General features: G+C 35.4%; 1 non-coding gene across 1 annotated transcript; it reads left to right on the top strand.

The window, feature by feature from the left end:
* Positions 1-4203: 4203 nt before the first annotated feature.
* Positions 4204-4310, top strand: LOC114033253. Its single transcript, XR_003567947.1, has one exon. It is a non-coding gene; the product is annotated as a U6 spliceosomal RNA (small nuclear RNA).
* Positions 4311-10387: the final 6077 nt, after the last annotated feature.

A 10387-nucleotide genomic window follows, 5' to 3' on the forward strand; every position in this document is an offset into this window, starting at 1 on the left:
TCCTTGGAATTTCTTATCATTTCTGCTGCCTCAGTTTCCTCATTTGTAAATTGAAGGCAATAGTAGAACCTACTTCCAAGGGATATTGTGAAGATAAAATGAAAGAATATTTGTAAAGTGCTTTCACTTTAAAGGACTATATAAATGCTATTATATAATCATTAATAGACATTAATTAAGGTAATAATTTTGCTTTACTAAATAAATAATTTTAAAACTCATTTCTGATTAATTAGTTTGAGGAAGAATTTATATATTTCCCAAAAAGAAAACTGAAGAGGACATGCAGGGGTGGCTAATGTCCTTCTGTACCACCCATACATTTGCTGTCTTTTCATTTTGATGAGTGATGTTCCTGACAAGGGTTTGATTTCATTTTCCAGAATTTACCAATTGCTGGTAATGTATGTGTTTATACTTGGAGTTAATTTTCCACTACAAGGGAGACCCTATTCTGAATCATACACATCTTACCAGTAAGGCCCTAAGAAATAAAAAAGACACGGATTGTGTCTTTCATTTCTGTACATTGCCTGCAGAATTTATCAGAGGGACTTGAATATAATCGACATGCAATTTATTTTGTTCAATGAGTTAATTCTTTTAATTTATCTCCCTTGTGATAAAAAGCATATGTCTTGGACATGCTGAATATTGCATGCAATCTGTAGGCATGAAATAAGCATTTTTGCTTGTTTGTTTTCTTTCATTTTGTTTTCCCTATGTAAAGCCAACTGGACATTATGAACCAAGTATTCCTGCCTTCATGGATGATTCTCTGTTCATTGTGCTACACACATTGCTTCTCACTGTATGCAAGAAAAATAGAATTCTGGCCTTTGTTTGTGATTTCTGTATATCATTGTTATGCTTAAAATCTGAACCATATGAATGATCAAATGACTAATAATGAACTAACTATTCAATATCAGTTGTGGTCACTAACAAGGTTTTAATATTCCTTAATGGAAGTAATTCAGTTACACAAAGGGAGTCCACATTATATTGTTTTTATGGCAAGTGTTGTATTTCTCTTTGTCTTTACATCTGACGCTAACCAGCCAACTAGTTCTTATGGCTCATGCCCTCCTTCTTGTAAGCCATGGTTACATGGCTAGATACACCCTCCAAAAATAGTAGTTTCCTAGATGCAATGGACATTAATTTCAGTTTTTTTTAGTTAATATCCCATGTCCACTTACTGAACTGCAGGTCAGGGATCCTGACCCCCCAAGTCTTGTAGTTTCCTTGTACCTTTTCTGTTCCTATGGATTTCCTGATTCCTAAAAAGCTACTTAACCTTTGACTTACCATTTGACATTTTGGATGTAGATGCCTAATGATGCCTTTGTGACTGGATGATTATTTCACCTCTCTAGGGACATCATGTTCTCTTGTTAATATTTATGCTCTTCTATTTGTTCCTAGGTCTAACCAATGATGTCTCTGACTATATCTCTTTGCCTCAAAAATATTGATATTGCCCCTGTTGCATTTATGTCATTGCATTAATATGACTTCTGGTATGTGTATTCATCCACTTCTGGTCCCTTAATTCTGTCTTGTCTATACTATCTTTGGAGTAATTCTCAGGTCTAGGTATACAATGCTATATCCCTATATCCCCAACCGAGGTTCCTGATAATCTCTGTGTTTAGCTACCACCCAGGCTTAGGTTTGAAGCTCAGATTTGAGTCAAGAACAGATCTTTTCTCCTCCAATGATTTTATTTTGCTCTAGTCATTTAATTCATATTAACTGTTAGGAACAAAATTGTATTTTGTTTTTCATATTGATGGCAATGGAATTGTATGCACTTATAATCTTTTTTTTCTTTCTGTGTTAGGGATAGATTCATAAGATCATAGATTTTAGAGCTGGAGGGGCTTAGAAGCTATTGTCTTACCACATGCTTAAAATATCAAGAACCTGAGGCAAAGAGGTTCAGTGACTTATTTAGGAAAGAGTGATGAGCAAATAAGTATCTGAGGAGGGATTCAAAATCCAAGATTGCTGAGTCTGTATCCACTTCCCTAGCCACTATGCTATGTTGTCAAATTATGTTGGTATTTTTACCCCTAGTGCTCTATGTAGGTGATATCACAATTCACCTAGCCCCAGTTACTTCTAGATGCTAGTTAGAATATACTATTATGATCTAAGGAATAAAGAAACAAAATGAAATAAAAAGGTTAATTTTTATCATTTATGTCATATACACAATAATGATTACAAAAGATCTTCAATTTTCTCAAAGGCTGAGATGTATTTTTGAAAGACGGATGTTTACTTCAACCTGTCATAGGTTTGACAATGCCAGGATTAGAGTTTGCTTTTCCTCTAATTTGAGTTAGATTAAATTATACCTCATCTCCATGCTGTCATGCGATGGCCTGGAACTATAAATAGTACTAATATGACTGCCCTTGCCCACTTGGATGTACATATGACTAGTGAGCACCAACCAAAATTAAATTAATTAAATGAGTTTTTATTTGATTTTTAACCTTTTAAGCAGTCTAAAATAGGAGAGGCAATCTAATTTGAAAAAAAAGAGATGAGTAAGATGGCAAATCAGATCTGACCCACATGACAAGTCAGATATTGACCACAAAAATGGCCTTTTTTATGGCCCAAGTAAAAGTTGTTGATAGTGAATGAAAATATCAATCATAAATTTCATATTCCTGAAGATAAGAAATCTTTAAACTAGAAAATCCTGTGTTCATCAATAGGAGATAAAGTTTCTTCTCTAGGATAATCACTAGTTTCCTGTAATACAGCATATCTCTTAGGATTCCTATGCCTCATTTCCCCAATTTATAAAATGTAATCTCATATTGCAAATCCATAAGAAAATCATATTTTGAACATTTAGAAAATGATCTGGAACTCCTAAAGGCAAGGAGGCATTCTATGGTGTTATACATAGGTTCTTGACCTTTTGTGTGTTATAGATTCCTCTGGCATATTTGTAGGCAGTAAGGAAGGTGCCAATAGACAGGGAGAGATTGAAGATAAGTGATAGAGTGATATAATGAGGATGAAAGAGGGGACATTCTGTTGGAGGAGATGCAATGGCATAGGCTCATTTAAGAAGGTAGAGGGGTGAGCCTTGGTAAGGAGTAAGATGACCTTTTCATGGAAGACCAGGTGAAGTAAGAAAAAAGGGGTAGAAAGCATATGAGTGATAGGAGAAGAGGAAGAGTGGAGGGGGAAAAAAGCTCATGGCTTTTGGCTTCATTTTTTTTCTGTAAGCTATTAGGCAAGTTTCTCAGCTGAGAATTTAGCAGAAGGGGAAGCCATAGGAGGTTTGAGGAGGACATGAAAAGGCTTGAAAGAGTTCTGTGAAGAATGGGATAGTAATTTGATAAAGGCGGTATGGTACAGTAGATAAAGTACCAGACCTGGAGTCAGGAAGACTCATATTTCTGAATTCAAATCTGGCCTGAGATACTTACTAGTTATATGGCCTTGGGCAAGTCACTTAACCCTGCTTGCCTCAGTTTCCTCATCTGCAAAATGAGCTGGAGAAGGAAATGACAAATTACTCCAGTATCTTTGCCAAAAAATCTCAGATGGGGTCATAAATGTGAGATATGACTGAAAAACAATAAAAGAGGTATACTAGGATTAGCTAGTTAGAGATCACAGTGTGGATGCAGTGTGCAGTTTGGTAAGGAAAGGAGGAGGGGGTGGAAAATAATAGATTATGATCAGATAAGGGGATTTTATAATTCTTACACATGGAATTGGTGTATCTGTGAGAAAATTTGTCACTAAAAGTAGTAGATATAATCTCTTGAATCAGAGGAAACCTAAGACTCAGGAAAGGTGATGAACTGGATTAAAATATATCACTTTCACTTTGACCTATATGAATTTGTGTTACCATGTATACCTTGCATGGGGGGGAGTCATCTTTAGATTATTTTGTGGCACTTGCCTATGGGCTTCTTCCTATTAAATATATTACTGTTATCTCTCACAAGGTATAATGTAACCCAAGAGGAATAATTCATTTGTTTCCATTTTATATTCTTTACATGAGGGAGAAATAGCTCAGCCTCTGTAGGCTCAGATTAACAGTTCCTCCCCAATATACATAGTGAATTATATGAATCTTAATATGAGGGAACCTTTTTATCTATGTTTGTTAACAGGTAAGCAACACACCATTGGATTTTCTACAAGAGTATTATGATGCTTTGTTTGGAAGCACATTTACTAAAATTGGATCAACATATAGAAGATTAGCATGGCTCCTGTGCAAGTATGATATGAAAATTCATGAAGTATTCCATATGTTAACACCATTGGAACATAAAGATTCATGCAAAGTTAAAAAAAATGGGCTAGAGAAAACTGAATTAGCTTTTAATTTAAAAAAAAGTCATGACCAGACAAATCAACAGCAAAAATCAGCTTGATTTTAAAAGATAAAGGAGAAAACTACATTACACTGAAAATTACTATAGACAATTAATATCAATACACAACATAAAATGCAAAACATGACACAGCGTTCAATTCTTAAATAGCAATGCTAACAGACTTGCAATAAGAAATAGACAACACAACTAAAATAGTGAGAACTTTCAAGGTATTCCCATTGATTTAGACAAGTCTATTTTAAAACTAAGGCTGAAGTTAAGGACTTAAATAGAATTTTTAGAAAAAAGGTAGGTATCCTGAACTTTTAGCACTTATTGGAAGGGAATAGAAAGAATTTTTGTGTAACTATTATCTGTCACCCATCTGTTTGCTTTTTTCCCCCTGCTGGTCTATCTTCCATGAATAGTATCTTTTTTTCCCAAAAATTAACTATGTATTAAGTTATGAAGAATTCACAAATATATAAAATCAGAAATAGTTAACATTTTAGTTATTGGTCATGATACAATAAAATTTTAATCAATAAAGTTTCCTCAAAAAATGATTAGAAACTAGTCAGGACTAAGTAACTGGGTCTTAGATAATTTGTAGGTAAAAGGGCAAACACTAGATCATTTTATTAAAGAGAATGACACTGAGATAATATGTAAAAATTTGGGGGAGGTAATCAAAACACTCCTCAGAAGAAAATTTAGGTCTCTAAACTTTTTCTACAATAAAAAATCATAAAGAATGAATAAAAAATGGGCCTGCATTTATTACAAAAGAAACAAAGCAGTCAAACCATCAACTACTTTTATATTTAAAAAGAAGGAAAACCAAGTTATGAATAATCAAAATGAAAAGAGAATTCAAACAAATGAAGAAATATGGGGAATTATTGGAAAATACATTGCTCAATTATATGTCAACAAAACTGACAACCCAAATGAACTGAATTTATGCTTACAAAATATAAAATGCCCTCATTAATAGAACATGAAATTGAGGATTTACATAGCCTAATATAAGAAAAATAAATTTAAGAACCCACATGTACAAAAATATTTATAGCAGCTCTTTTTGTAGTGACAATGAATTGGAAATGGAGGTAGTGTCCATCAATTGGGGAATGACTGAACAAGTTGTGGTATATGAATGTAATGGAATTCTATTGTGCTATAAGAAATGATGAGCAGGTGGACTTCAGAAATACCTGGAAAGACTTATATGAAATGATACTGAGTGAAATGAGCAGAACCGGGAGAACATTGTACACAGTAACAGCCACATTGTGTGATGACTGACTTTGATAGACTTAGCTTTTCTCAGCAAATCAAGGATCTAAGACAACTCTAAAAGACTCATGATGGAAAATGCTATCCACATCCAGAAAAAGAGCCATGGATGCAGATGGAATGGATGCATGAATGTAGATGGAAGCATACCATTTGCTCTCTTTTTCTTTTGTTTTCTTTTGTTTGTTTTATTGCTTCATTTTCATGGTTCCTCCTATTAGTTCTAATTCTTCTATACGTCATGACTAAGGTGAAAATATTCTTAATATGGATGTATAAGTAGAGCCTATATCAGCTTACATACTATCTTGGGGAGGGGGGGAGGTGAAGAAAGGGGAGAAAATTTAAAACTCAAAATCTTATGAAGTGAATGTTGAAAACTAAAAATACAAACAAATTATTAAAAACAAAACAGAACAAAACAACAGGAAACCCCATTGAGAAATGCAGGTGAAGTAGGAAACACCTCTAAAAACTATTACCCCTAGAAGCAAATGGAGACAATCATGGAAGAACCTAGCCATTGAGAAGGAATATTTCTTCACCTATAGGATGGAGGACATTTCTTTCTTTTTTCCCTACCAGTAAACCATAGCATGTTACAAAAGAGCTATTTACTCGGTAGGGGACAACAAAACTGACAGGGAGTAGGAGTAGGAGAGGGCTGAAAATATCACCTCTTTGAGTCAAGAAGTAAGCCACTCAATTCTGACCACTGAGAATTGCTCTGTGAAGAATAAGAAGTCTAGAGAACCCAGCTTGATGACCTTCCAAACAGAAACTTTATATATAAGGAACATCGTAAGGATCTCACGAGAAGGGGAAGGATAACAGGGTCCTACAGTTCAAATGGTATGAATTGCCTTGTCTTTTTTCATATTCTATGTGTGTGCCTCCACATTAGTGTATTTTTGTGTGTGTGACTATTCTTCCAACTAATGTGGTATATGGATAATGAGAGAATTCCAGTTTTTTTTTTTTTGGGTGGGAGCATTTTGCTAATATTTTTTGATGTCATCTCAATAAATGCTTTCATTTAAAAAAAAAGAAAAAGAAATTTAACGAACTAAAGTGAGTTCTCAAAGAGGGGGAAATGAGTCCACATGTATTTTTCAGTGTGTATTTCTGTACACAATATACATGTTATACATGTGTATATATATATACAATTTTGTAAACCAAATATATAAATATATATATATATATGTATCTATCTATCTATATATCAGTATATATGTATGTGTCTATGTATGCATGTTTGTGTATATATATAATCTAGCACACCTTCCCACTCCTTATTCCCAATCTTTTGTCAAGGTCTATTGATTTTACCTTCAGAACATCATCTATATATGCTTCCTTCCTTCTTCTGACACTTCCACCATTCTGGTGAGGGGTTTTATCACCTAATACCTGGATCATTACAATAACTCTGCTACCTTTATTCTAGTCCATCCTCTACTCAGCTGTCAAAGTGATCTTATAAGGCACATGTTTGAACATGTTATTCCCCCCTAATCTATAAACTCTAGTGGCTCTCTATCACCAACAGGATCAAATACAAAATCCTCTATTTGATATTCATACCCTATCATAATCTGTCCCACCCCCTACCTTCTCTGTCTGATTACACCCTGGAGTCCTTCATGAACTCTGTAATTCAGTGACATGTGCCTCCTTGTTGTCTGTGGAAAAAATAACTCTATATCCCTAATTCATGTATTTTCATTGATATTTCACTCTGCACTAAATGCTCTTCCTCCTAACCTCTATCTCCTGTGTTCACTAGCTTCAAGTTCAAGCTAAAATTTCACCTCCTACAGGAAGCCCTTCCTAATCCCCCTTAATTCTGGTGAATCCTCTCTCTTAATGATCTCCCTTTTACCTTGTATTTAGCTTGTTTCTACATAGTTGTTTATGTGGTGTCTCTCCCATTAGACTGTGAGCTCTTTGATAGCAAGTCTTTTGCTTTTTCTAGTATCCCTTAGCTCAATGTCTATTACATTATAAACAATAAATATATATTCACTGACTGACCAAAAATAAAACTATTTTTGCTAAAAGTAGAAGAGGCTATGTGTAATATTATAATATACAGGGGGAAATATTTGTAGCAAGTTTCTCTAATAAAGGTCTTATTTCAAGAACTAAAGAGAACTGCTTCAAATTTATAAGACTAAGATCCATTCTTCAACTGACACATGGTCAAAGGATTTGAATAGGCTATTTTCAAATGAAGACATTTAAGCTATCAAAGGCCATGTAAAATGCTCCAAATCACTGATAGTTATTTAAATCAAAATTAAAGCAACTCTGAGGGACCTTAGAACACGCCTATCAGAGTGACAAATTTACATAAGATGGAAAATGATTAACATTGGAAAGGCTACAAGAAAACAGACACATTGATCCACTCTTGGTGGTCCTGTGAATTGACCTAAATATTATGGAAAACAATTTAGAACTATACCCTAAAATTCATTATGAGATTATATATGTGTGTGTGTGTGTGTGTGTGTACACACACACTCATTTTGTGGTGGAAAAATGATCAGGAGGTCCTCATCAGTTGGAGAATGACTGAAAAATTATGGTATATGAATGTCACGTTATACTACTGTATTACATGAAATGATGAAAGACAGTTTTAGTAATAAATAGCAAGGATTGTATGAACTAATGAAGAGTAAAGTGAGCAGAAGCAGTAGCCCAATTTATACAATAAAAACAGTATTGTAAAAAAAGAGCTTTGAAAGACTTTTTAAAAAGATAGCCACAATTCCAGAGGTTCCATGATGAAGCATGCTACCTACCTCCTGTTAGAAAGGTGATGGACTCAAGATGAAAAAAAAAACATATTTTGGGGCATAACCAATGAGACCACAAGTTTTTTTCTTCTTTCTGCTTGATTATGAATATGTGTTACAAGGATCACACTTTTGTCCTTCCTTTTGTTTTCTTTCCTTTTTTCTTCTTTCTTTCCTTCCTTTCTTTTTTCTTCCTTCTTTCCTTCCTTTCTTTCTCCCTCCCTGCCTCTTTCCCTTCTTTCTTTCCTTCCCTTTTTCTTTGTGATTTTGTTATTGCTTTGTAATTCCTTATTTGTAAGGCATCGCATCTTGCCCATGTCCACTATGAACATCTGTATTGCCATTTTGGTGATCTTCAGCTTTGATATTTGCAAGCTGTAATATTCCAATACTCACAATGTACCAGGAAACTATTGTTATTAAAAAATGATTGGGACTTCCACTTCTGGGAGCCAAGATGGCAGAGTAAGAGGTGAGTCTCTTTTACCCTCCCTTATTAACCCCTGAAAGCCCAGAAAATATCACCCCAGGAAAATCCCTGAACTAGAAGAAAGATGGGGTACATCAGTCCAGTAGCCCAAAAAGCTTGAGGAATTAACTAGAAAGGCCCCTTTTACCTTGGAAGAAGAAGAGCAGTACAGAATGGAAGGCATCCCAGCAAGTTAGTGGAAAGCCCTACCTCAGCATACCAGGAGGAGATGCTGAAGCCCAGCTGATGGAGCAGGCAAACACCAACACCTGGACCCCTGAGCACGTCATTGAGGGTGGGGGAACTGGTGGAAACCAGTTCAGAAAACTACCAGGTACCTAGGCATTCTACAGCAACCAGTTCTCCCAGTGCCTCAGCAAAACTAAGGGGAAGCAGTGTTCCAAAAGGCCACAGGTGGATAAAGACCCCACAACATCCATCTGAAAGGAACTAAAGAAAGCAAAAGGAAGGAAATGCCTGGGTGAGCAGGAAAACTCCAGGAGCCACACTACCCAATCCTATCCCTAGAGTTCCAGTGTTGCTGATTCCAGGCCAACACCAGGTAAGCTGTTAGAATCCTACAGCCTCCAACCGCCAACACGGGAAGTCCCAGCACACAAAGCCATCGACCAGGCCCTAGGCTCCAAACACAAGAATCTTGGGTCAGTTCCCTCTGCTCCCCAACAGGAGAGCCCAATCTCTTTAAAGGCCAGGAAATAAGCAAACACCATGAGCAAAAAGAAACGTACAATATTATTATGGGAAGAGTGAAGATCAAGGCAGAAATTCTGAAGAGGACAACACTGTCAACAAACCCACATCTGGAACCTCCAAAAGGAATATGAACTGGTCTGAAGCCCAAAAAGTCTTCTTAGAAGAGCTCAAGAAGGATTTCAAAAGTCAAATGAGAGAGGTAGAAGAAAAAATGGGGAAAGAAATGAGAGGTATGCAAGAGAGAGTCAAGAGCTCAGAAAAAGAAGGACAAAAATTAACTGGAGAAAACAAGTCCTTAAAAAATACAATTGGCCAACTTGAAAAAAGTACACTGTAGAAAACAAGTCCCTAAAAATAAAATTGGCCAAATGGGGAAGAAGGGACAAAATCTAATAGAAGAAAATAATTTATTAAAAATTAGAATTGAGCAAATGGAAGCTAATGACTCTATGAGAGAGCTAAAATCAGTTAAACAAAAACAAAAGAATGAAAAAATAGATGAAAACATAAAATACCTCATTGGTAAAACAACTGACCTGGAAAATAGGTCCAGGAGAGACAATTTAAAAATTATTGGTCTACCTGAAAATTACAATGAAAAAAAGAACCTGGACAGCATCTTTCAGGAAATCATATAGGAAAACTGCCTTGAGGTCCTAGAACCAGAGGGTAAAGCAGCCATAGAAAGAATCCACCAAACATCTCCTGAAAGAGATCCCAAATTG

The sequence above is a fragment of the Vombatus ursinus genome, unplaced genomic scaffold, assembly GCF_900497805.2.
Source record: "Vombatus ursinus unplaced genomic scaffold, bare-nosed wombat genome assembly UNPS02006863.1, whole genome shotgun sequence".
NCBI lineage: Eukaryota > Metazoa > Chordata > Mammalia > Diprotodontia > Vombatidae > Vombatus > Vombatus ursinus.